This window comes from Antechinus flavipes, chromosome 3 (genome assembly GCF_016432865.1).
Source record: "Antechinus flavipes isolate AdamAnt ecotype Samford, QLD, Australia chromosome 3, AdamAnt_v2, whole genome shotgun sequence".
Lineage (NCBI taxonomy): Eukaryota > Metazoa > Chordata > Mammalia > Dasyuromorphia > Dasyuridae > Antechinus > Antechinus flavipes.
The window spans coordinates 170,198,209-170,223,815 of NC_067400.1; the positions used below are offsets into that span (position 1 = coordinate 170,198,209).

At 38.1% G+C, this 25,607-nt stretch overlaps 1 protein-coding gene across 3 annotated transcripts in view; it reads left to right on the forward strand.

Moving 5' to 3' along the window:
• Window positions 1-18,743, forward strand: part of SOX1 (SRY-box transcription factor 1) — a 74,829-nt gene extending 56,086 nt beyond the window's left edge. For 2 of the 3 annotated variants that reach the window (XR_007951748.1, XR_007951750.1), the window contains 3 exons: window positions 11,538-11,653; window positions 17,162-17,279; window positions 17,534-18,743. The gene's annotated coding sequence lies outside the window, so the exon portion shown is untranslated. Of the gene's footprint in view, window positions 1-11,537; window positions 11,654-17,161; window positions 17,457-17,533 lie in introns of those variants that run through there. The other variant, XR_007951749.1, reaches the window with a different exon arrangement.
• The last annotated feature ends 6,864 nt before the right edge of the window (window positions 18,744-25,607 follow it).

Consider the following 25,607-nt stretch of genomic DNA (forward strand, 5'->3'; position numbering starts at 1 on the left):
TACATTTTTGATACATAAACTCTCTGCCTTCCAAGAAAGCATTTGACAAATGTGTTTAGCTAATCCACAATATTATAATCATAGAAAATTAAAAGAGACCCCCAGTTTCATACCTTCCTTTCTAGGTAACAAATGTACATATAAATAGTGGGGTGTTTTTTTTTTAGAAACAATCTTCTAGTTTTTGTTGCTTAACTCAAATGAGTAATATTAATAGTGGGAAGTCCAAGCTTAAAAGGGGGTAAAAATAGCAATAGCATCCTCTCTTTTTCTTCTTTTTTTGGTGAGGTCATTGGGGTTATGTGACTTATCCAAAATCGCATAGCTAGTAAATGTTAAATATCTGGGGCTGGATTTGAACTCAAGTCCTTCCAACTTCAAGGCCACAACTCTATCCACTATGCCATCTATCTGCCTCAAACTGAGAAGTTTGTGCACATGTAGTAATTTTTAGTACTTCTCAAATCCCATATTGCATTCATTATCCTGTAACTTAAGTTTGCCTATGGTCTGATTCTGGGTAGTAGTTTTATGTAACATCTCTCTCCAGCTTTTTAAACCAGAAATTGTCTGTTAACCCATATTTCACAAATAATCAATATAATGTTCTAATTATATTATTCATATAATTTATTATATTATAAAATATTTTACAATATATTTATATATAACATACACATATATGTATATATAAAACACAACCAAATATTAAACATACTATAAAATGATGTATAAAATAATCATTGTATTGCATTCATTATCACAGGGTCAAAGATTTAAATATGCCCAGTGCCCTTAAAGTTATCTAGTCCAACTTTCCCATTTCATATTGGAGCACAGAATAATTAAACAACTTTCACAAACTCACACAGATATAAAATGGCAGAGATAGAATTTGAACCCAGATCCTTTGACTCTGAATATATTGCCCCATTTTGTCTCCCAAAGCCAACAGTGTTAAAAAAAAAAAAAAAACAGTCATGGTTCATGCCTTCCTAAATATTCAAATTGCCCTACTTCTGAGCAGTGGGCTGAAGGAGCACCCTTAACCAACTGGTACCCCTGCCTAGAAAGACCCTCAACCTAACCCCAGGAATTTAATTGGTGGAAGAATGGTAAGCTCGAGACTGGGATGCAGCAAACACCAGATAGGAATTTGAGCAGTAGCATCCAGATGGCTTGCCATCTAGGAATATCAGAGGACTCCTAGTATCCATAGGGAGAGGCATTGGTCCTGACTCAATCCAGATCATTCTCTCCACCCAGCTGAGTATCCAGAGGCTGAGAATATAACGAGGAAATGGATGACTGGGAAAACTTGAAAAATCAATAGTTTTGGGGTGGGAAGGAGATGACAGAGTGTTGAAGAGCCATTCCCCAAAGCCTATGCTTAGGCTTATCAACTGTCAGGCAACGGTGCCCTTTCATTCTACCAGTCCCCACCCCCCAAACTAGAATGGATCTGTCATATTATTATCAATTTTGTTGACTTTATTATCAAAATGTGTGTTATTTATTTGGAAGTTGTATTAAAATATCCAAGGGTTAGGGAAGCTAGATGGCACAATGGATAAAGCACTGACCCTGAAGTCAGGAAAACCTGAGTTCAAAACCAATGTCAGACATTTAACACTTAAGAGCTGTGTAACTACAAGTCACTTAAGCCCAATTGTCTCACAATAGTTTTGGTCATTGCTTTGTAGTGTTTTCCCCTCCTCCCACATTTCTGCAAACTCTGGGCACATGGCTTATAGTTGGAAAACTCTTCATAAAGTACATTTCTGAATCTTTTTTTTTTTTTTTACATAATTATCCAGTCACAAAGATATGAAATGGCTTAGGCCAGATTTGAACTCAGGTCCTTCTGACTTCAGGTCTGATGTTCTATCTACTGTTGCCTCATTTTTTGTTTTGGTGTGTGTGTGTGTGTGTGTGTGTGTGTGTGTGTGTGTGTGTTTGTGCCTGTGTGTATCTTTTCTCTCTGAAAGTTTCCCTGACTTTTCTTCCCAACTCCATGAAAATCAGCATAGTCTCCAAAATAATCTACCAATTATCATTTCCTTTGTGCACCTATTCATTGTATGTCTTTTGTGTGTGTGTGTGTGTGTCTTAGACTAAAGTAAAGAGGAGAGGAGAGGAGAGGAGAGGAGAGGAGAGGAGAGGAGAGGAGAGGAGAGGAGAGGAGAGGAGAGGAGAGGAGAGGAGAGGAGAGGAGAGGAAAAGAGAGGAGAGGAGAGGAGAGGAAATGAGAGGAGAGGAGAGGAGAGGAGAGGAGAGGAAAAGAGAGGAGAGGAGAGGAGGAGAGGAGAGGAAATGAGAGGAGAGGAGAGGAGAGGAGAGGAGAGGAGAGGAAAAGAGAGGAGAGGAGAGGAGAGGAGAGGAGAGGAGAGGAGAGGAAAAGAGAGGAGAGGAGAGGAGAGGAGAGGAGAGGAGAAGAGAGGAGATTGTTTCTAAAATATAATAATTAATTATATGAGTTTACTAAACTGGCAATTTTCAGAATTTTTTTTAAAATTATGATTGAAGGAAATGCTAAATTTCAGTTAGAGATTACTGAAAATAAAGACATCTTTTTTCTTCCTATCCAAGTTCCTGGACCCTTGAAATCTAACCATGACCCTCTTAGCCTGACAAATCTAATGGTCTTTCACATCTGCTTCTTGCCACCTTCATTTGTCCTGTTATAACCTAATATGACCACTTATGTCTTCTTCAAAATGAGTAGAAATGGTATAAAAATTCCACTTTCAGGAAAGCATTTTTTTTTTGGAAATTGATTTGCATGCATCACATATGTTGCAATTGGTGGAGTTTGTGACTAAAAAAAAGTCATTTCCTGTGATTCTTGAAAATTACAGAAAATAAGCTAGTTGCCCATAAGGCTATTGAGATTCAGGCTGCCATCTGGAAGAGAAAGGCAGACCCTGGTAAAGACTCAGGAGGTAGACCCTACAGGTACAAATTGGCATCTAGGAAAGCAGGAGTCAATACATTTTGGAACTTGCAGAGGGGAAGGAAAAAAAGTATTAAAATAAATGTATGTCAAGCAGACAAATTTGGAAAATTTGACAAGTCAAACATGCAACAGTCATAAATTACTCATAAGAGTAAAAATCTTGTCATTTAAAACCTTTTAAGCCACAGGCTCATTTAACACATCAACTCACAGATGATCATCTCAGACGAGTCAGAGTGGGGATTTGTTTCACTTCTTATTTGCCGAAGTGGGCATAAGCCATGCATGATCTACAAAAGACTCCCACTCATAGAATGAGCCTGATAGATAACTGGGGCAGTCTCAAGATGATGAATATGTCAAGATATGAAAAACATTTCTGTCCTTTTGAAGAAAAATGAAGATGTGTTTGGAAATGTCATGCCTTGAGTTTTATCCTAATGAATAATTTTAAATAAATCCTGCCATTATTCTATTTATTTGTTGGGTTTTTTTGGAAGCCATTGGAAGTCACTGAGGCTGAAAGTGTGTTTCAACATGCCAGACATATTTACCCTATCTTGTAATCATGTTGCCTACTTTTCATAGGCAAGCAATAATTTAAATTCTATATTTATTTCAAATATCTCAAAATACTGTCTACCAGAGTAGGAAACATTGTTTTGGAATCACTTTAGAATTATTTGCTAGATGAGAAAAATATTTATATTTATATACTGTTTTGAGGTTGGCAAAACCCCTTCATCACAATCACATTGTGAGGTAGATTGAATAAGTCTTATTATCTATTAAGTCAGGAACTAGAATTCAGAGTTTTAGTAGTTTGGTGAGGGTCACTAATAAAGATCAGAGTCAGGTTTCAAAGTAAGCCACTACATTGCAAGTCTATGGTATAAAGTAAGGTTCTTAACTTTTTTTTCCCCATGGATCCCTTTGATAGTCTGGAGAAAACAGCAGATTTTCAGTATAATGTTTTTAAATAATTTAAAAAATGCTTATTTGCAGTTAGATTGGTTAAAAATTGAGATAAAATTTTCCCATCTAAGTTCATAATAAGCTCCCTAAAATCTGTCTATGAACTCTTTGGTCTATGATCCCAGGTTAAAAGCTTTTGGTATAGTGAATAGACTGCCAGGCATTCTCATGTAGCTAAGTGCTATAACTGAAGTCAAACACACTCATCTTCCTGAATTCAAATCTGACCTCAGATACTAAGTAGCCATGTGATTCTGGGCAAGTCATTTAACTCTATTTGCCTCAATTTCTCATCCGTACAATGAGCTGCAGAAGGAAATGGAAAATTACTCTACTGTCTTCGCCAAGAAAATTCCAAATAGAGTCAGGAAGAATCAGACATGATTGAAATAATAACAATAGAATTCTGGACTAGAAATCAGGAAGACGGGTTCAAATCTCAGTTCAGATATACCACCTATGTGATTATGAGCATGAGTATGTCATTTAACTGATATGAATATCGATTTCCTGTTCTATACAATGAGCGTGTTTGACTCAATAGCCTATGGTCCTTTCTAGCTCTAAAGCTAGATTCTTTTTTCATTGCATTCCACTGTAGTAAGTAAAGACTGAATGAATTGACAGTTAAGACTACCTGCAATATTATTTGGAAGATTCCCTAGAAATTGGACATCTGGGAAACAAACAGTAGTTTTTGCAAAAAGATAACCAAAATTTGTATGTTCCTGTTAGGTTAGGAGACTGAGGAGGAGTCTTTTGCATGACTTTTACTCAGTATTCAATATACAGGTACTCAAACATTTATTACTCAACTAATTGAAGGAGACAAGGAAACTCAATGAAGACAGGTGGAAGAGAGGGGACAGAAGGAGAGAAGAGAGAGACAGACAGAAAAAGAGAGAGACACAGAGACAAGATAACCAAAATTTGTATGTTCCTGTTAGGATAGGAGACTGAGGAGGAGTCTTTTGCATGACTTTTACTCAGTATTCAATAAGTATCTACAAGTACTCAAACATTTATTACTCAACTAATTGAAGGACACAAGGAAACTCAATGGAGAGAGGTGGAAGGGAGGGGACAGAAGGAGGGAAGAGAGAGACAGACAGAAAGAGAGACAGACAGAGACACAGAGACAAAGATAGAGACAGAGACAGAGACAAATAGACAGAGACAGAATGGAAAAAAAAATAAGATAGGAGAGGAGAAACAGACTACTGCTTGTTTCTTATGTCTTCCTCAATTCCCTATAATCAAGTTTCCAGGACTTCCTTGTCACCAGATGTAATGGCTTTTTGTAAATCCTCTTTTTTTGAATTTCACTGAAATATTTGATACTGTTAACCTTTCTCTCCTTTGTCCCCTACTTCTATGATTACTCTTTCTTCATCTTCTTTTCTAGATACTCTTCCTTCTTTGGCCCACTATGTGACTATCTCATCTCATAAGATTCTGTCATGGGCCTTCTATTCTTTTCTTTTAACATACTCCTAAGTAGATGATTCCCAAGTTTATTGTCTCAGTTTTGATTTCTGCCTTAAGGTCTAGCTTTGTGTTTCTCTGTTTTATGGATCTTGCTGTTGTTCATCCTCCGTTCTCAAAGAGGACTAGATCACAAGAGTGATGAATTCACTTATTCATGAATTAAATATGATTGGGGCAGATCAGTACAAAGTCATCAGTCCAAATCTCTCTTTCAGAGCCATCAAAGTTTAAATTGCAGTGGGTGGCCTTGGCCTTTCTAAATTAAGGTCTTTTACAGGTCTCAGTTTGTCTAAGGCCATGCCCATTCAATGATGAAGGGCTAATGCCTTCATTGACCATTCAATGCCCACTCAATGACCAAAGATGGATCAATTTATCATCATAGGAATATTAATTTAGAAGGGAAAGACCCTCAGGTTTCTGGCCAAAACAAAAAATAATTGCTATGTACACTCATTGTAAGCCATCAAAACCCAAACAATGAACCACAGAGGATTGGGTTGGGGTTATTATTAGCCATTCAATGACATCGAGAGTAATTTGAGTTTTAAGGTAAAGTCAAGCAACTGCATTTAAAACACAACGACCTTTTTAAAAAACCTGTCTTTTCAGGGATATATTTCAAGAAATAAAAACAAATGAAAACCATGTAGGACAATATGTAAATTGTTTCAGATTCTTGAAAAATAAATAAATAAAATGAAGGAAGTAAAGGAGAAAGAAAAGATAGTGGAGGAAGAGAAGGAGGGGGAGAAGAACAACAAGAAGAACAAAAACAAGAAAAACAAGAACAAGAAGAAGGAAGAAAAGATAAAGAAGAAAAAAAATGATGACAACTAGCATTCAAGGCCCTCTACCTTGTTAATAAATGTACACACTATTTCTTATGCATAGAATATACCTACCCTAACATTGTGATTGAAAATGCATAGAATGTACTTCCCCTAACATCTTTACAATTGAAAACCTTCCCTTCTTTCAAGGTTTACTTCAAGTATTAATTACTTTTCTCTTAAACTTTTTTTTGCCTTCTAGCTAGACTTAATCCCTATTACATCTTCTTACATTGTTCTCTCAGACTTTTCCTATACACTCCTCATATTCTAATATATTGTACAGTAATTTTTCATCTATGTATATTTTGTCTCCATCCTAATAGATAAAAGGTTCCTTTAGAAAAGGGGTGGTATCCAATTTCTTTTTTTAATATGTAGTGACCAGTAAAGTAGGAAGCTAATAAATGTAAAATGAAATGAAAATGAATCAAGGCTCAAAAAATGAAAATAAACTCTTATTTAATCCCAGTATCTGAGACTTGACAGATAGAATCCAGAACTTGAAGGAAGTCACTGGTTTTTGTTTATGGCTGTTGTCATTTGGTATGAGAGGGGTAAGGAAATTGGCTCTGTTCTTTCATCAGTATGATGAAAAAAGATCTGAGAACTTAATACCTTATCCTAATAGAAGAGAGATGTAAGATAGCATAAGGGATAATGAACTGATCTTTGAATCAAAAAGGATCTAGATTCAGGTCCTGTCTCTGATACATACTATATAATTATGGGCATTCTTATCAATCCTGAAAATTCTTTAAGATTATAGGTTACAAATGAGTTGCCAATCTTCTAGAAAGAATGAATGATTCAGAAGAAGTAAGATAAATGAAGGTAGCATTAAGAAGATATAGTCCCCTGAGGATATCCATGAATCAAAGAGAAAAAGCATTGTGGAAAATATTTGGATTTGGATGAAGAGGGCAGAAAGAAAGACAATGTCATCATGGAATTAACTATGGAACAGCTCAATGTCAAGTGAAAATAAATGAGCTCATGGAACACATCATAAATTTGTAATGAAGAATTTTTTCATCAGTAAAATAGAAGAGTTGGACTTGATGACTTAAAAAATTCCTTTTGTTCTAAATCTATGATCCTATAATTTTATAGGGATCTTTAATTGTTTTGATTGTGTCTATAGTTCTTTCTTTGCTAAGGGCAATATAACTAATAATTTTCTGGCTTGCCCCAAAGATGATTTTATCTTTCAAAAGGTAGAAGAGTCAATGAGGAAAACTATTTATTTAGTAAGAATTAACCACTTCCTATTAAAAACTGTGAGGTGAGAAGAGGAACCTGTATAAAATTGGACAAGCACCTTAGATTTGTGGACCAATGAAGTTAAAAGAGAAAAAATAGGATCTTATTCCTTAAAATTCTTTAGGTGAAGTTAACCCAAGAAGAATGGAAATGTCTCAAGAAAGAAATTTAAAAGACAGAATAAGGAATTGTAAGGCATTATGATTCTGTCAAAGGGATGCTGGTTTTAGAATAAGAGGGTATGTGTTTTGATATTTTATCCACCTCTTAGATGGTAAGATTCATGATAGAAGAGGTTGGTGTAGTAAAGTAGGTAGAGTTTTTAAAACCCCTGCTCTTTATTAATAATCTATTATGTTGGGCACTTCACTTAAATTCTCTGAACCTCAGCTTCTTCAAATATAAAATTCAAGCAATGGAATAGATGGCTTCAGAGGTCCTTTCTAACTTTAAATATATGCTCTTTGTATCATCTGATGGTATAAAACTAATGATTCAATTCTCATGGGAAGGAAAGTATATATTTAAAAATTTAGCACCAGAAGAAATTAATTGATGAATTTTTATGTGACCCATTGTTCTATCCACTGTGCCACCTAGCTGCCTCTGAATTTATATTTTTGAAAAGATATACAAAAAAGATGGAAGCAAGGACAAGTATCAGAGGATGCATATTTAAAAGTGGTAGTCATATAAGAAAAGTGTCAGGGTTGCAAAAGTTCAGAATGAGCTAAGAGGGAGATTAAGGACAATAAAAGTGTCAGCCAGTCAACAAGCATTTATCAAGTGCATAATGTATGCCAGTCCCTTCCTTCAAAGAATATACAGAATATACATCCTGATGGAAGGATACAATATGGAAATAACTAGGTATATACAAGATATATACAGATAAGATAAAGATAATCTGAAAATGGAAGGCAATAGCATCTGAGAAGTTCTAGAAAAGACTTTCTAAAACTAAACAAAAAACTGGGATTCTGTTGTAACTATTTTGTATTATAGTGGTAAGTGGTAAGTTTTATAGTGATATATACTATATACAGTGTTCAAAATACTGAATTCATTGGAATAGAATGATTACTCTACAATTGTTTTGGGAGTGTGAGTGAATTGAAAACTCGGCATAAGTAAAAGTCAAGGAAAAACAGCATCTCAGAGTGTCAAGAGATGTCAGAAGGGACTTACCTTTTGGTTAGCTCTAATTGTTTGGAAATTTTTCCTTGTAGTGAGCTGAAATTTATAATAAGTTGCCCCTTTCCTAAAACCCTTATATGGTCTTAAACTACAATTGGAGAAGGCATTAATTCTAAGGATGTGATAGTTGTGTTGTGCCCTCTTATAGAATGATGAAAACTTCAGCTACATTTATAGTACTTAGTATGTGCCCATCACTGTGCTAAACACTTCACAATTATTATCTAGATTGAAATCTAGAAGGAACTTTTAAGATCATTTAGTACAACCAACCCCTCAGTTGGGGATAGATTGCTAGATGCAGATTCAGGAAAACCTGAGTTTCAATTCTCACCTCAGACAATAATTGTGTGACTATTGAGAAATTGTTGCCCTCTCCTTACTTTTATTTCCTCATTTGAAAAATGGGAATGATAATAGAACCTATCTTTCAGGATTTTTCTGGGGACAAAATGATAATTCTAAAATGCTTTATAAACTTTTAAGTGCTATATGTGCTAGGTATTATTATTATTATTATTAGCTAGTATAAGGCCTAAGCAGATTGGAATTTATATGAAGTCACATATGAGTTAAGTGACAGAGCCAAGATTTTAGCCCATATTCTCTGACTTCACTCCCAAACCTGATTCCAATCTAAGATACTGTTTCCCATTATATTTTGAATACTATTTTCATTCTGGGTATTGTATAACAGAAAAAATTTATTGGGGATATACCATATGAGAGTAGGGTGAAGAAAGCAGGGATCTTTAGTTTGGAGAAAAGAGGATTTAGAGGAGATATGATAGCTGGCCAATTATACAGTTGTTATATAAAAAAAGGATTTTGTTTATTTATTTATTTGGTTTAATCCCAAAGGGCAGAGCTTGGAACAATGGATAAAAGATATAGAGAGTTAGATTTCAGCTCAATAAGAGAAAAAACTTCCTATCAATTAAAGCTAACTAAAAGTGGAATGGGCTGCCCCTCCCTAGAGGATCTTGAAGCAAAGATTAGGTTATTACTTATCTTATGTGTTGCAAATAGCATTTTATTTTTATAGGACTAGGAGTAGATGGCCCTTGAAGTGTTCCACACCTGAAATTCTGCGTATCTATGAGACAGAGACAGAAAAAGAAACAGAAAGTGATAGAGGTTAGATATGCACAGAAAGACAGAGATAGAGAGATTGATCCACAGAAAAAAACAGAGAAATAGAGACAGAAAGAGACACAGACACATAGAGTGAGAAACAGAGACATAGACACAGAGATAGAGAGACAGACACAGAGGGACAGAGAGGCAGAAACAGAAAGACATAGACACACACAAGGGGAGACACAGAGACAGAGACAGACAAAGACACAGAGAGACAGAGATAAAGATACAGACAGATACACACAATGAGAAAGAGAGATAGAGGCAGAGAAAGAGATAGAGAGACAGAAATAGAGAGAGACAGAGGCACACACACAGAATCAGAAAGAGAGAGACAGAGTCACAGAGATAGACACACAGATAGGATGAGACACAGAGAAACAAACCCACAGATAGAGGCAGAAACACACATACACACACAGCAAGACAGAAACAGAAAAACAGATACACAGAGAGTCAGAAACAGAAAAAGAAACAGACATACAGAAACAGAGTGTTAGAGAGATAAAAAAAAAGCAGAGTTATATGGATGCACTGAGAGATATAGAAGATCAGAGACAGAGAGACAATCAAAGAGAGTAGAAAGGGCATCTGACTTAGAATCAAAGGATTTGAGTTTTAGTCTTGCCTTTGACACTAATTGAATCATATCTGGGCAAATCACTTATTTCTGTAGTGTTAAATTTTTGCCTTAATAAAATGTATCATGGGATAATTAATCTATGAGGACATCATGCCCAGCCCTTTCATTTTCCAGATAAGGTAACTGAGGCACAGAGAGATTGTCTGTCATTTGCTATATCTGAGATGGGATTTGAATGCAGGTCTTCCTGATTCCAAGTCCAGCATCTATTAGTACTTATACTCCCTACCTCACAGAATTGTCTTTAAGGAAGGTTCTTTGTAAACATTATCAGGCTATAGTGATTTGAATGATCATTAGCACAGATTTTAAAAAAATAAATCTTAACCTGTTATAAAAACGAATGGCATTATTATTAATAAACAATAAACAAAGAACCAATTAAGTTAGTGGGAAAGGTAATCAAAACAGTATTTTATTTTAATGTAGACCAAACAGTTGACTAAATTTTCATTTTCATACTAGTTGTTTTGGCATCATCAGCTCCAAGTAGAAAAAAACTGAACTTCTCAGAAGCAGCTAGCTCAATACCAACTACCCTGAGTTTATGTGGACATTGAGAAACTGTTATAAAGTGCCACATTGACTAATACATTGGCTCGTTGTTATGGAAATCTATTTTGGTTACTAACTACTTATTCAATAGTTATTTGACTGAGTCAGATTGCATTAAAGGATAAATTATAAATTCTTATTAAATTCAATTCCATCTTCAAAGCAAGTTGTCTAGAGAGACAAAACTGTTTTTATATTATATTATTAGGTTATATGCTTATATTATCCATTTGATATAGAGCCTGGCAAATAGCAATTGCTTATTAAATACTTATTGACTATTGAAAGAATGTTTATAATGTGTTTTTATGAACATACTAGCCAAATCTATGATAAGGTAGAAATCTGAGACGACTGTTTGGATAATTTAGGCAAAAAGTCTATAACTGAGAAGAGAAAACTGAGCTTGAATTAATTATCTGATTTAGTTGTCTGTATTAATTGAGCACACCAGATAAATACTTGACTCTTTATTTGACCTTTGTAGACACAACATTTGACACTTGTCAGCACTCATAAGTCTGACAAGAGAAGAAAGCATAAAAGATAATGTGGCAGGTCTGCATCTAAGAGGGACATCAGACAACTGAAGTGATTGTACAGGTAATTCAAATAATCCAGATACAATTCCTTTGCTTATATATTTCAATTTAAAGCTTTTTTTGTGTTTGAATTTTATTTGTGTATGCCTAGAAGCTGTGTGTGTGTGTGTGTGTGTGTGTGTGTTTGTGTGTATGTATGTGTGTTTACATAAAAATTGATTAGGGAAAGGGGAATTAAATTCAGTTGAACAATAGGTAAGTTTGGTACTGTTTTAAATATTTAGATACTTAGTTATTTTTAACTCAATTGTTTTTGAGGGTACTTAATAAATGCTTGCTGAATGATTTTTGTATACTATGTTTGTTCTTAGTCACTATATGAATATTTATGTGTGTTTCTACCATAAGATATTAGTTCTACAGTGTCAGCAGTGTCAAGTAATCTATGTACCAAATATTGTGTACCTGTCCAGAGATGAAAATGGTTTCCCAAACTGGCCTTGCATTAGGAGAAAATTTTCTCATTAGCTTTCCTTGAGCTGTATTCTGCATGAAGTTAAAAGTTGTTATATCCCCAGTACCTAACAAAGTCCCTGGCATAAAGCAGTCAATTAAATGCTGTAATTAATTGATTGGTTGATACAATGGACTTTATTAATGTTGTTAATAAGAGATATATATAGGAAAGAAAAATTGAGAAAAGAGTCATAAGAAGTTGGGAAAACTTTTGCGACTGTTTTATGATTTATCATTTTAGATGAACCAAAATGGCAAAAAAGACTCTCTCAGAGAGTCAGGCATGGCCCATCATCCTGGTTAAATAACCTCAACTCCATTGAGCAAGCATTTAATAAATTCTTTCCATGTGCAGAATACCGTTATAGGCATTTAGGAAAATATAAAGATATATAAGAGCTGGTCATTAACTTCATGAAGTTAACTGCATGAAAGCTCAATCATGTTTATTGAATTATTATAAATTTTAGGTGCACAATTAAAATTTTAGAGAACCTTCCTCTCCTTGTTATTTTAAAAATTAATTTCAAAATAATTAGGTTTTTTATTGCATTGCAATTTTTATTTCTGGAGAGAGTACTTTGCAAAAATAGCTTGCTCATTCAATTAAAACCTTTAAAGTCACTCCTCAATTGTGTTGTTTATTTTACAAATACAAACCAGAAACAACATCTAAACCCTTTTCTTACAAATCTCTGTTAACTCTCCACAGAATCTTTTGTTAAATTACTAGCATCTGAAAATAGGAGATAAAGAGAAGGTTGAGGCTAGAATCCCTCCCTTTGACTTTAGGTTTGACCTCTTTGGAGTCTCTTCAAGCTATCAAAATCTTATCAATCTTCAAAGTGTGGTTCAAATGCTGCCTCTCTGGAGCTACCTGTGATTCTTGGATGAGAAATTATCCTTCCTTCCAGTAGCCTTGAATTTTATGTTGAATACCTCCCCCCCACCTTTTACACTAAATGTATTATGTAGTTATGGTTTAGATAGCACATCCCCTTCACCTGTCCTCTCTCCAATAAGTCAGAAACTTAATTTTCTTTGTATCTTCCTCAGCTCAGCACAATTTTTATGTGACAATAATCAATCAATAAATGGTTGCTGAATTGACTTGGGTCAAATTAAATTGGATTAAATCTCTAAACTCTCACTGCCTTATTTTAGGGCAGTTTGAGATATATAACCCTATGAAGCATATCCCCTATATACTCAGGGAATTTTTTTAAAGGCAAACATTTATTGAATACTTAGCTGTAAAGGACATTATTTTTGTTCATCAAACTAAAAAAACTAAATTTTAGTCTTAATTTTTAAAATGAAGATTATACTTTAGCATTTGTATCATACTTTTATAATATAATTATGATTTATACTTTAAATTATACTTTATTTTAAAAATATAATCTTTTAAAATGAATCCAAAACACAAAAAAATTTTGATATTTTAAAGTATGTCTAGAACATGCCTTTTATGATTGCCCATGTCAGGTCATCAGAGGCTTCCATCTCTAACTCTATTTTCCCAAACAAAATAGATTTTTAAGGGAATATATAGAAATAAAAGAAAACTATTTAGACATAAAAGAAATATTTGCCCATGTAGGAATCACTAAATATGCTTTCCATTGTCTTTAATCCAGAAATTACAACCACCACCACCCCCACTCCCAACAGGAGTTAACTCACAAAATTTTGGTCTAGTTGAGTCCTACAACCTCTATTTTGATTGATTGATTGATTAAAATATAGAGACTAGTCATAGGAATTTAGGAAAACTTTTCTGAGGACATCTTACATTGTACCACTGTCTCTTTTGCTGACACCCAAAATAGGTTAATTCACAAAGTCTTTGTGCAATGTGTCATTTAATAGGGAACTCCTATTGCTTGTTCTGAAACCCACAAAGAGCCATAAAGGAAACTAGAAGAATGCATAGAGCAGAAGACTGGAGGGACAGGGCTGTTAGAATGATGCTCCAAGTTGTATCAGAAGCCCAGAAACTGAAAATCAAAACAAATCAAGTGAGATTTAGTTAATTTTTTTAAACTTCAAAACAAATGCCCAAATTACTTTGCTGTATTTGTGCTTGTTCTCTGAAACTTGACAAGACAATAACTGTAATATGCTAAAATCTTGACCAGTGGTCTTTCACCCATCCTGTACCAGTATTACCACTCTGGATTCTTTCTATGCCATTTTTTTCAGAGCTAAGGGGGTCAGGGCAGAGGAGGGAAGAGCCTTTTTAAGATATTATTTAATATTAATTTTAGTTGGAGTGGGTTGGGAAAGGGGCAGAAAGGTAAGAGGGGATAAACACAACTTAAATGTTGTTTTCCTGTAAATAAAAAAGTGTTTCTAGATGAGCAGAATTTTAATTTCTTCACACTGCATATTTGTTTATATAAATATTATACATACATATACATACACACAGGTCTGAACAGGCACATATGCATAAATATATTCCTGCATGGTTCCCTCCTCTCCCGCCATGGGTGGATTGGGAGAGAGGGAGTCACAGAATAACTGAGGTTGATATTGTTTCACTTTCACCACTCTGCTCTTTACCTCATCTCATTCTTCCCAGGATGATTACCTTAGCATCCTATATGCACAATTTAAAGGGAATTACCTATTACTTCAATTATTTGTTTCTTATCAACTGATGTTACACTACAAGGATTTGCATTGAAAGGACACAAAGAAAGAGCAAGTCATGGCACATTGCCAAATAAAAGAGTAATGTTCTGGTGAATTTAGCCTAAATAATTTACTGCTATATAAAAGTGGAAAAGTGGAAGGTGAACCCTTTGACCAATAAATCTCCTCTGCATGTGAAACCCTTATCTTGTCCCCTCCAATATATTCCACACTAGGAAGCCATCATCATTGGCTCTGGTTTGTTATTTGTAAACCTTGATCTTCTGCACTCGGTGTCCTAAATATGGATAATTAGCATCAGTTTATCACGCCTGTGCATATTTTCTCTTCTCTCCAAACATGCATGCTTCTATTGGCTGCCATTCTGCCACAGAAGATTATGGAGACAGATTGCAGAGAATGAATGTGCTAAACGAGATTAGGAAGGAATAGAAATAGCAACTTGGCCAATAAATTCCTCGTGAGAGCCTTATCATACAATTACACGTTGACTTGTTTCACACTCTCCCAGCCTCTTAATCCAAGGCCCCCACCAAGAATAAAATTTCACTAATTTCTGAATTACTGCATATCCTCCTGACTTGTCACTGAGAATGGTTAGAAGAAGCAATCCTGTTGAAAACAGCATGTCGAACTTTACAACTAAAAAGGCAAGTTAAAAAAAAAAACTTTATATGTTGAAATATGTATTGGAAATATTTACAGAATTTGGTGGAAATGCAACAGTTTGAGGCATCTGAAAAATGAAAGCACAGCAATTTTTTGGTCCCCTTTCATTTCCAAATTCTCTAATTTTGTGATGTTGAGTGACTGGCAGAATTGTCCAGAAACTGAAAATTATAGCCTATATTTTATACTGCTTGATATCATAATGGAACTGTTGCAGCAATAATAGCGATAGTGCACCTGTGTGATTTGGGGCAAAGCACTTTCCCTCTCTGGATCTCAATACTCTCATCTGTAAAATGAAGGGGTGGGACTATGCCATCTCTAAAATTTCTTAGAATTCTTACATTTCCTGGTTCTATTATATTATATATGTATATTCTATACACACACACATATTTTATATATATATACATATATATATATATATGATTAGGAAAAAAAAAAACTTGCTCTATTCACCTTAAGGGTAAGTATAGTCAAGAACTCCATGGGATGGCAAACTAGAGAAGGGATGTCATGTAACATCTACAAAGGAAATTCTCCTCTTGTTCATCTTCAACTATTTATCATTATTCTCACCGGGGCTTGATGATAAGTTAGGCATTTAAAAGAGACGCATTAACTCTTTCAGACCACTAGGGGACCATTTAGCACAATGCCCAGTGATGCATTACTGCACACCCACAGAATGAATGGCATCTTGCTGTGAGTAAACACTGCAGGATTGGGGGATGCTTGTGTCTATTGAAGGGATGAAAATCCTGGTGAAATCTTGAAAAATGATAAATTTGCACTTGAAAAAAAATAGCAGGACAGGTGCTCTAGGGAAGGAGAGAAGGACTGGATGGTTAGCTCACTAAAGAGGACACATGAGCTTTAAAATAGGATTTTCCAAGCGCATTGAATCATAATGTTATCTTTTCTTCTTTATTTGAGGTGATAGTCCTCACAAACCACAGAGAAAAATGATCAGTAAGACATTAAGCAAAAGAGGGATACATTTCCCAAGACCTCTTTGACTTCAGACTTTAAAAGATAATTAACATTTTAAAAATATTTCTTAAAATTGAGAAAACGTATGTTGAGACTTTTAGAAGCTTCTAGGTAGTCTTAGGCTGTTTACCCAGTGTGCCCTCTTTCTTAGAGAAATTTCTTTCTTTCTGAGAGAAAAAATCCAATTGAAGGGGAGAAACATCTTTTTTTCACTTCTCTTCACAGTAAAAGTAAGTCAGGAGTGAAGAGAAATAAAAAGTATGTAATGTTGCCAATTTTATGCCATTTGGTCAGAAGAAAATAACAAGAGAGTTTTGTCTTCTTTTCTGTGACCATTTCTCTTACTCATTGTCATCATGGACAGTTATGTAGGGACATAGAGAAACCATAACTTGGGTGACACTGAGATCTGATTAAGGAATAGGAATGGATTCAGATGTTCACACACGCGCCCGCACACACACTCACCTCTAATCACCTTTTCTATAAATAATATGATTGCCTTACATTTGAATTGTGTTTTATGCCTTTCAAACTCTTTTCATAGCCATTAATCCATGTGATCTTGGCAACAGCCCTATGAAGTTTAAGAAAAGTCAGGAGAAGCAACATTATTCCCACTTTCCAGATGCTAAAACTGAGGCTCAAATGAATTAAATGGCAAAGCCTTGATTCAAAACTAAATTTCTTGATCCCAACGCCAATCTTTGGACTGTCTTTCTTGGCACAGAATTCATATCCTTCGTGGCGTCTGGAAGAAACATTCAACCTTCAGAAATTTAGTGGGGCCCGAAGTCTTTGGCGCAGATCTGGAACCGATACCAGAACCTTCTGGCCTTGTTGATAAGGTACACTCATCTTGGAGATGGAGAAGGAAGAGGGATGAGGACAAGAAAATGTGAAAGCATATGAAATGATATTAATAATTGGCTCCTTTTCCCTATCCCCTCCCCACCCTCCATCCCACCCCCACCCCCACCCTTTTTGTATATTTCCTGAATTGGTGAGCTTCGTCTGGGGGGAGCCGTTTGCCATTAATCTGGGAACAAACTGCTAACCTCGGTGACTGGTATTTTAGCTTTTCTTTTCTCACTTTTCTTAGTGTGGGGAAAGCAGTAAAGCTTGTGTGGACTGATTGTGAGGGGCTCTGCTGGAATTTGGCAGCGCGAAGGCTTGGAGAGCAGCCCCATGCTGGCTCCTATTCACCGGGCCAGTATTCCTCGAGCTTTGGAAGTTTCACTCAGCCGTGCACTCAATGGCTTCACAAAGCTGATTACAAGCTTCAGCGCATTCCTGAAGGAGCCAAAAGCGACGCAGGTGCAAACGAGCCGAGGGAGCCCCTTATCCCGGTGACAGAATGGGACAAGCTGGGAAAGGCTTGGACCACACAAATCCAAGGCTCACCAGGCAGCAGAAAGCCTGTCTTGGGAACCGGGGGTCATTATCCGCTCTATTCAGCGGGGACCCAGCGGCGGCGGCGGCGGCGGCGGCGGCGGTGGTTACTGCTGCAGGGGCTGTGGCCCAAGCAGCGGCACACAGATCACTGGGGACAGCTCCAGGGTGCTAGGGAGGCCCTGCCTGAGAGAACAGAGGTTTCCAGCGGCGGCGAAGATCCATCAGTCCTGCTACAGGACGGAGAGCTTTGGGTATCTTCGAGTTTGCCCCATTCTCCTAAAATTTTCATACTAAATATAAGTATATGAAAAAGTGGTCGCAATGGTAATATAAATACGAGGACCAGCATAGACAAGACCAACGGTGTGACTGTACAGTGTAGCTTTCTTCCAACCAGTCCCCCCCCCCCCCAAATACTGGAGCGGTAAATCGAGATTCTTTCCCTGTGTCCCTCCGAACTGAATTCCTTTGCCCCCTCCCCAATCTTGGAGCCTCTTCTCTCGGACTCTAGTCCACTTCAAGCATCTACCACAGCAGTGTTCCCAGAATTCCAAATGTTTGCCCCTAACGATACTTCAGTTTTCCCATTTCTACCTACTTTTTCTCCTCCCTCTTCTCTCATAATTGTTGAGTGTTGGAAAGTGGGTACCACCACGGGGAAACCTAAGACTTCTTCCTTTATACGTGATGGAGAAAGGCGAATTTGGGAGTAACATAAACACAACTTCATATTAATTCTAAGGGCACTCAGCGCTCTCTGGTTGCATTTCCATCTTAAAAGTCCAGGAGTAGGAGCCACGTTAGTTTGTGTCCCGAAAACATTTCACTGAACCTGTGCTCAAAGCAAGTTTCCTGCTTGCCTGATCTTTATTCCTGAGCTGTCCTATTCTAGTGGGAGAGAAAGAGCCTCGGGTCACCTCGCATTGTAATTAATTATGATACCAATGACTGAGAAATCAGCATTTCCTGGGGGTGGGGAGAGCGGGCGGGGAACGAGATAGGAATAGAGGCGGAGAGGGTGAGAGAGAAAGAGGCAAAGAAGGAAAGGAGGAGGAGTTGGGGAAGGGAGAAGAGGGAAGTATAAAAAGGGCTTTTCAGTCTGAGATGGTAGAATGGGAAAGGCGAAAGAGAGGAGAAATGAGGGGGGAGATGCCCTTAGAGAAGAGGAGGGGAAATGGATCTTGAGTTTCAACACAAACAATCGAGGCAATTCCTGTTTTATCACTTTCCTACAAGAGTAGAAAAAGATTCGGACTTCTCCGTGTCATTAATACATTCATACCCTGGGTGCGGGGAAGATTTCATTTCTCTGGGATGCCCGTTCCTTGCCCTGGGTGCCCTCTGGTCCCTAGCCACTGAGTGGGACGCCTGACTTTCTCCTTACGCTCGGCGCCCTCCCCACCCTTTGGCCCGGCTCGGCCTCTGACTGCCCGCGGGGTAGGTGTCCTAGTTCATTCTGTTCCGTGGGAGTTAGTGCACGCCGGGGGATTGAGCCGCACTCAAGCTACCTCCGTCCTTATAAAAGCCATCTAAAGGACTCCTACCTCCGCATCCCAATTCCTTGCCCCCCTGCAGCTTTCCTTCTCGGAAAAGTGCCTTCAGCATTTGCTGCAGAGGCGAAGCAACGATAACTGTTCTTGCCTCCAAACCCACCCTCTCTTGCCATTTTTTTGTTATTGTTTTGTTTTGTTTTTGTTCCTCCCATGGGCTATAGCAAGATCTGGTTTTCCTTAGTTGGGTACAGGACTCTCGGTCCAGGGGGTGGGCCGAGCAGGAGGCGGCAGTAGGGGTGAAGGGAACCTCTGGAAGCCGGGTAGCCTGCGCGCGCCGCCGCCTAGGCTGGCAGGAAGGTGCGGCGCGTTCAGATGTTCTTTTGTCTGATAACTAATTCAAGTTAATGCGATCTTTATGTAAAGCTAACAGCGGATAATTGTCTATTTTCTCGCCAACAATCTCCATCACAATCACTTATCTGGAAACCTGCGGTTGTATTAATCGTTATATTCCTCACCCCACCCCACCCCCCAGATAAACGTCTCTCCCGTCACCAGTAAACACAGGAGGGGATTTAAACAAATTCCTGGTGCCCTGAAGTAGTCCGGTGGGGTGTTGGTCCCACTCATAGACTGGGGGAGGGAGTGAGGGCAAAGAAGAACCCAATACTAATTCTGTGGTGTTTGGGATTTATTACGGGAGGTGAGTGGAACGGATGAGGAAGACAGAGTGAAAGAGTGAAGTTGAAGAGAGCTAGTGGGCACCGAATGAGGGATGGTAGATTCAGCAATGCCCCAAGTGTGGCGGAGACAGCTCGAGGTCGCGGAGGGTGTGTTCAGTGCGCAGAAAGCGCACTCTTAAAGTCCGGGAATGAGCTCCTTTGGTATTCCAGGCTGCTGGCAGATTGTGCAACTAAATTTCACAAATCCATCCTTTCAACCCCTCGGGCAAGAAAGTGCCTGGCCTTTTTGTAAATTAGAGAAAAGTGTAAGCAAGATACTACAAAGTAATATACACTTTCCCCTTCTCTCTTCTTCCTTAGCTTCCCTCTATCCCAACCGAGCTCACATGCCACCCAGACCTCCTTAGACTCCTCCACACCCTTTCAGGGAAGAGGTTCAGTATCAGCAAGTTATTGGCAATATTTACACTAAACAATGATTGAAATCCCTAGGGAAAGAAAACATTGGCTGTGGAAATGTTTCTGTGCTCCATCCGCCATCAGTGCTGTTAGGTGGAAAGAAATCATAGCAAATGGTACTGAAACCTCTCCGGGGAAAAGGTACTTGTATTGCAAAGATTTTGTCTTTTTTGAGATGAAGTCAAAACATCAATGTCAAATGAAAATCATTTTAGCGGTGTGTGTGTGTGTGTGTGTGTGTGTGTGTGTGTGTGTGTTCGTGTTACATGAATATCTGCAACAAGGGTGAAACAGGATTTAATTTTTAAACCAGGTACAGTGCTCTGTTGCTAACTTGAGGGGTGAAGGAGTTTTTGATTCAGCCTTCTCTCCTTGAAACTCGGATTTGCCACCCGAGTGAACAAGATCCCCTCGTTTAAAATCACGTTTCCGGAAAATAACAAATTCAGCAGCAATTCGTCACACATCTCTTTGGTCCCAAGGGGAAAAAAGCACGACACATGGGTCTCCATTTCCATAGTTTAACTTAAAAAAAAAACAAAAACAAAAACAAAAACAAAAAAAAAACTTCTAAAAGTGAGCGAGTGAAACTAAATAAAACAGTCCCAACAATGATTTTAGCTTGAAGTGGGAACAAAAACCGCCTCCCTCAGTTCGGGAGATGGTGGATGCCTATTGAAATCCTCAGTTTCTGGATTTGCCCATTAGCCACTGATGAGGTCTTTATAAACAAACACGCAAACAGACACTGAAACTGAATAAACTGTGTGGCTGATTCTTGTCCCATTCGCGCCGGAGTTCCCAGGGCTTCTTTTTCTTAAGGCTTTCGAGAATCATCCCACTTCATCTCTCACCTGAATCTTGTCATCTCTGCCATCTTGAAGTGATCTGTGAACAATGCTGGTCCCTCGGACAGACCAAGCTGGTCAATCAGGCAGAACAGACTATGCAAATGGAGTGGAAAGGCGAAGCGCTGGAGAACAGTGGCTCCCATTGTCTTGGGCATTTCAAAGCGCAGAGCAGCTGCAGCAGACTTGTCGTCTCGGACCTTTGGTTGCCACACTAATGTCATCATTGCAAAACATCAGATTTGGAAAACTATACATTCTGAATGCATTAGCAGGCTCCTCTGCAAAGATTTCACTTCTCCGTGACATGTTTCGGAGTCACAGATTCCCTTGTGTTGATAGGGGGTAGGGAAAGAGGATAAGAGAGTCGAGAACAGGACTGGAGAGGAAAGAGGGGTTTGAAAGCTACAATAGCTGATCGATTCATAGTTTCCTTTTTCTGGTGCATTCATATACTTTTTAAACCTTTCCTGTCGCTCTGAGCTTGAACGCCTAACTCAGAGACACAGCCGTCATCCTTTAAGATTAAAATCAAGTTTAGCAGGGCTGTTGTATCTGATGCTTTCACCTTTTTTTTCAGGAGTGTTCCGATCTAACTTTGCGCTCCATAATGGGCTAACCTGGATTTGACGTTCACTCAAAAGTTGATAGTCGATACACTTTTATTTTTTAAATCACACAAAATGAATGTGGGGTAAAGTGTTAACTTTACATTGGGCACTAGACTGAAATGAATGGTGCTAAACAGTATTTTTATAATTGCGAGCTGAGTTAGCACCTCTCCACAATCAATTATTTTAAAAGACTGTCCTTGATATACACGAAAGGCTAATTTAAAACAGTTATCATCACCGCTATGTAGAAAATCCACTGGCTTGTAAAAAAGGAAATAAAACTACGATTTAACGGAGTGCTATTCAATTGAATTATTAATTAATTAATTGCTCTTCCTCTTTGACTTCTCAGATGACCAAATTAATTTTAATCCTCTCCTCTCCTTCCCTACCCTCTCCTTTTCTCCTTTCCTCTCTTCTTTCCTCTCCATTCAATTCATCACCGAGTTCTTTGTTTTTCACACACGCACACCCCTCAACCCTTCTCCCTTTCCCCCTAGCTGAAACTCTTGCAATTAAAAATAATCTCCCTTTTTTCCCCCGCTCCAAGGAGTCAGAAACACGGAGAAACCTGTTGCTGAGATCCCCTCTACTAACTTATCTGGAGGACTCTGCATGTGGTCCTATAGCTGTGATCCAGAAGGAGCAAGGGAGTTAAAACACGTGGACTTCCACTTTTGACTAGAACAGAAGGATGCTGATGGTTAGGTGTGAGGAAATGAGAGAAAGATGGAATTTCTGGGGAGTTCTGGCTTTCTCCTGAACCTGAGTGTTGCACACCCTGAATCTTCGAGTATTTCTTCCCATGTCCCAGGGAGCATGGCCATGGGCTGGTTTTTGGAAATAGAAAGGACAGTTTTTCTCTCATCCATTTCCCGTGGGGCTTCTAGGATAGTTATTCCTGGGAGTGACTGAAAATGAGGACTGAGTGGAAGAAGAAAGGTAGCTTTACTCAACCATGAGAATATTTTCCTTATGGTCTTAATCTTGTGATCATAAAATAAATTGAGTTCCTCTTTTGTTTTGTTTTGTTTTGTTTTTCCCTTAAATTAGGGTAAAACCTAACCGGATTTTCCAGGTTGTCAGTAAAGGCACTATTTGGGATAGTTAAGGTAGAATACCTTGACCAAATGAAAACTGTTTTCGACGTAATGAACAGTAGCTGAGCTGAGTGGAAATCGCTGGGCACGGAACCTGATCTCCCAAGGACCTTCCAAGACCAGATGAGAACCTTATTGATAATAAACACCTTGAATCAGGTATTCCAGGGCAACGATGTTAAAATTTCTTCTGGAAATAATTTCCATTCCAACTATCTAAGTCTACTTCTGTAAAACAACCAATACCTTTCCAGTTTTTGTCCCACTGGAGATGGAGGGGGCGGAGTGGGGAAGACCTCAGGGGATCTCATTGCAATAAACAAAATAGGGAAGAAAATAAATGAAGAAAATGAAATTAGCTATCTATGTCTGTTGTGATTTTTGATAAGGAAGGCAGGGCAGGCTCAGAATTGGGGAATAGTGGCAAATGGCCCAAAATAATAAAATAAAATAAAGAAAAATGTGTTTTGCAATCTGCTGGATGACAAAGGTATTTCACCCTATCCCCACCTTAAGAAGGCCCAGTTTGGGAAGAGCTGTCTATCAACTTGGAAGGGAATTAAGGTACAGCTGTGTTTAAATTTTCCTTCATCCCATTTAGCTTTCAGTCCTGACATCTCAGGGAATATTCTTTCTCTCAATTTAGCTGGCTCTCAATTTAGCTATATCGAATTGAGGAAAAGCAAACTTTTTCAGTGAAGACCTAAAGCTGCCCTGGGGTCTTTGAGAGAGAACAGTACTAATGATGGGAAAATAATGATACAATAATAAATTTACATTTACATAGGGTTTTTGAATTGCATGAAATGCTTTCCTAATAACAATTCTGTTAGAGAGCTCTTGGGCCAGTCATTAACATCTCTGAACCTCAGCTTCCTTTATAAAGCTGATTTGTAAAGTTAGCTCAGAAGTCTTTCCTAGCTCTAAATCAACACCTTGTCCATTCTCCCAAAAGATAGTTACTTAGAATGCTCAAGTATTCCCTCAGGCCTATCTTTCTCCCATCTCCACCCATGGAGGAAAAGTGCCATGAATTTATCTTTTTTTTTTTTTTTTAGTATCAGGTTTCAAATTAAATTAATGTTTCTTTTCCTAAGTACTTGGGTTCTGAATCTCTTGCATAACCTTAGGCTCACTCCCCCCCCCCCCCACCTTCTGTTTCTTCACTTTCCTAGAAATCTATTCCCCACATTTGCTTTCATGCATCTTCCTTTTGTTCTCTCTTTTGACTGCTTTGATTTTTGATGAAGACAGGGCAGATCCAGGTTTGGGAAATAGTGGCAAATGACCCAAAGTAAAAACAATGATAATAAATTTAAATTATTAAAAAAAAAAAAAAAAAGGAAAATGCGTTTTGCATTCTACTGGATGACGAATATTTTAACTTAGTGGATTTCATGAGTTAGATTTCACCCTATCCCCATCTTAAGAAGGCCCAGAGTGCTCTTCCTTCATCCATCCCTCAAAACCTGGATATCTGCTGCCTCACACGGCACTTAGCTAATCAATTATAAAGCCTTTTCCCAGTAGTCGCTACCCGACACCTGGCTTCCCTCTCCCCGCCCCAATACACATTTCCCTAATACAAAAGGCTAGATTGGTGGTGAGAAAAATTATACCAGGACGGATTTGAGAAGATAGCAACAGAAGTCGAGAGATTTAAGAAGAAAGGGAATTTCGTAATGGTATCAGGTTGCTAACCTGAGTCAAATTTAGAGGTCCTTTGCTCCACCACCCTCGTTTTACGGAACAGGAAAGAGAGGCCTAGATGTTAAGTAATTTGCTCAAAATCACGGAGTCAGAGTCAGAGCTGGGACAGGGACCTTTGATTCCAGCTATAAAGCGCTTTTCCCCCTGAACCATCAGCCTGCAAAAACGGCACGCTGTCCTAGGAAACCCACAAGGGGGATGCGGGGGCGGGAACCGGACATTCAAATCTTTCAGACTATTTCCATAAGGCATATCTTTTGGGGGGGGCTCCCCCAGTCATCGGCACGCTGATGATACCCGTAGATTTGCCATTGATTTAATTAATTGCCAGAATTACTTCTCTAGACTAGGCACGGGTCACGAAACACTGGAAGGGAGCCCCCGGGACCCTGATCTTGGAAATCCAGACTTAAGAGTGCGGGGGACCACTACCTTGCAGTCACTAATCTAGCAGGGAACAATGTTATCTGATTCCACGTTAAAAAAAAAATAGCTTTTTAAATTTTTTTCAAAATACATGCAAAAATAATTTCCAACATTTAGCCCTGCAAAACCTTGTGTTCCCATTCCTCCCCAACTTCCCCTCTTCTATACAGTAAGCAATCCAATATGGGTTAAATATGTGCAATTCTTCCAAACATTTCCACATTTATCATACTGCGCCCACACTCCCGGGTACGCACACACACGCACACGCACACATCAAATCAAAAGGAGAAAAAAAAAATGAGAAAGAAAAAACAAGCAAGGAAACAACAATAACAAAAAGATGAAAATACTATGTTGTGATCCATATTCAGTCCCCATAATCCTCTCTCTGGATGCAGATGGCTCTCTCCAACACAAGTCTATTGGAATTGCCCTGTTTGATTCC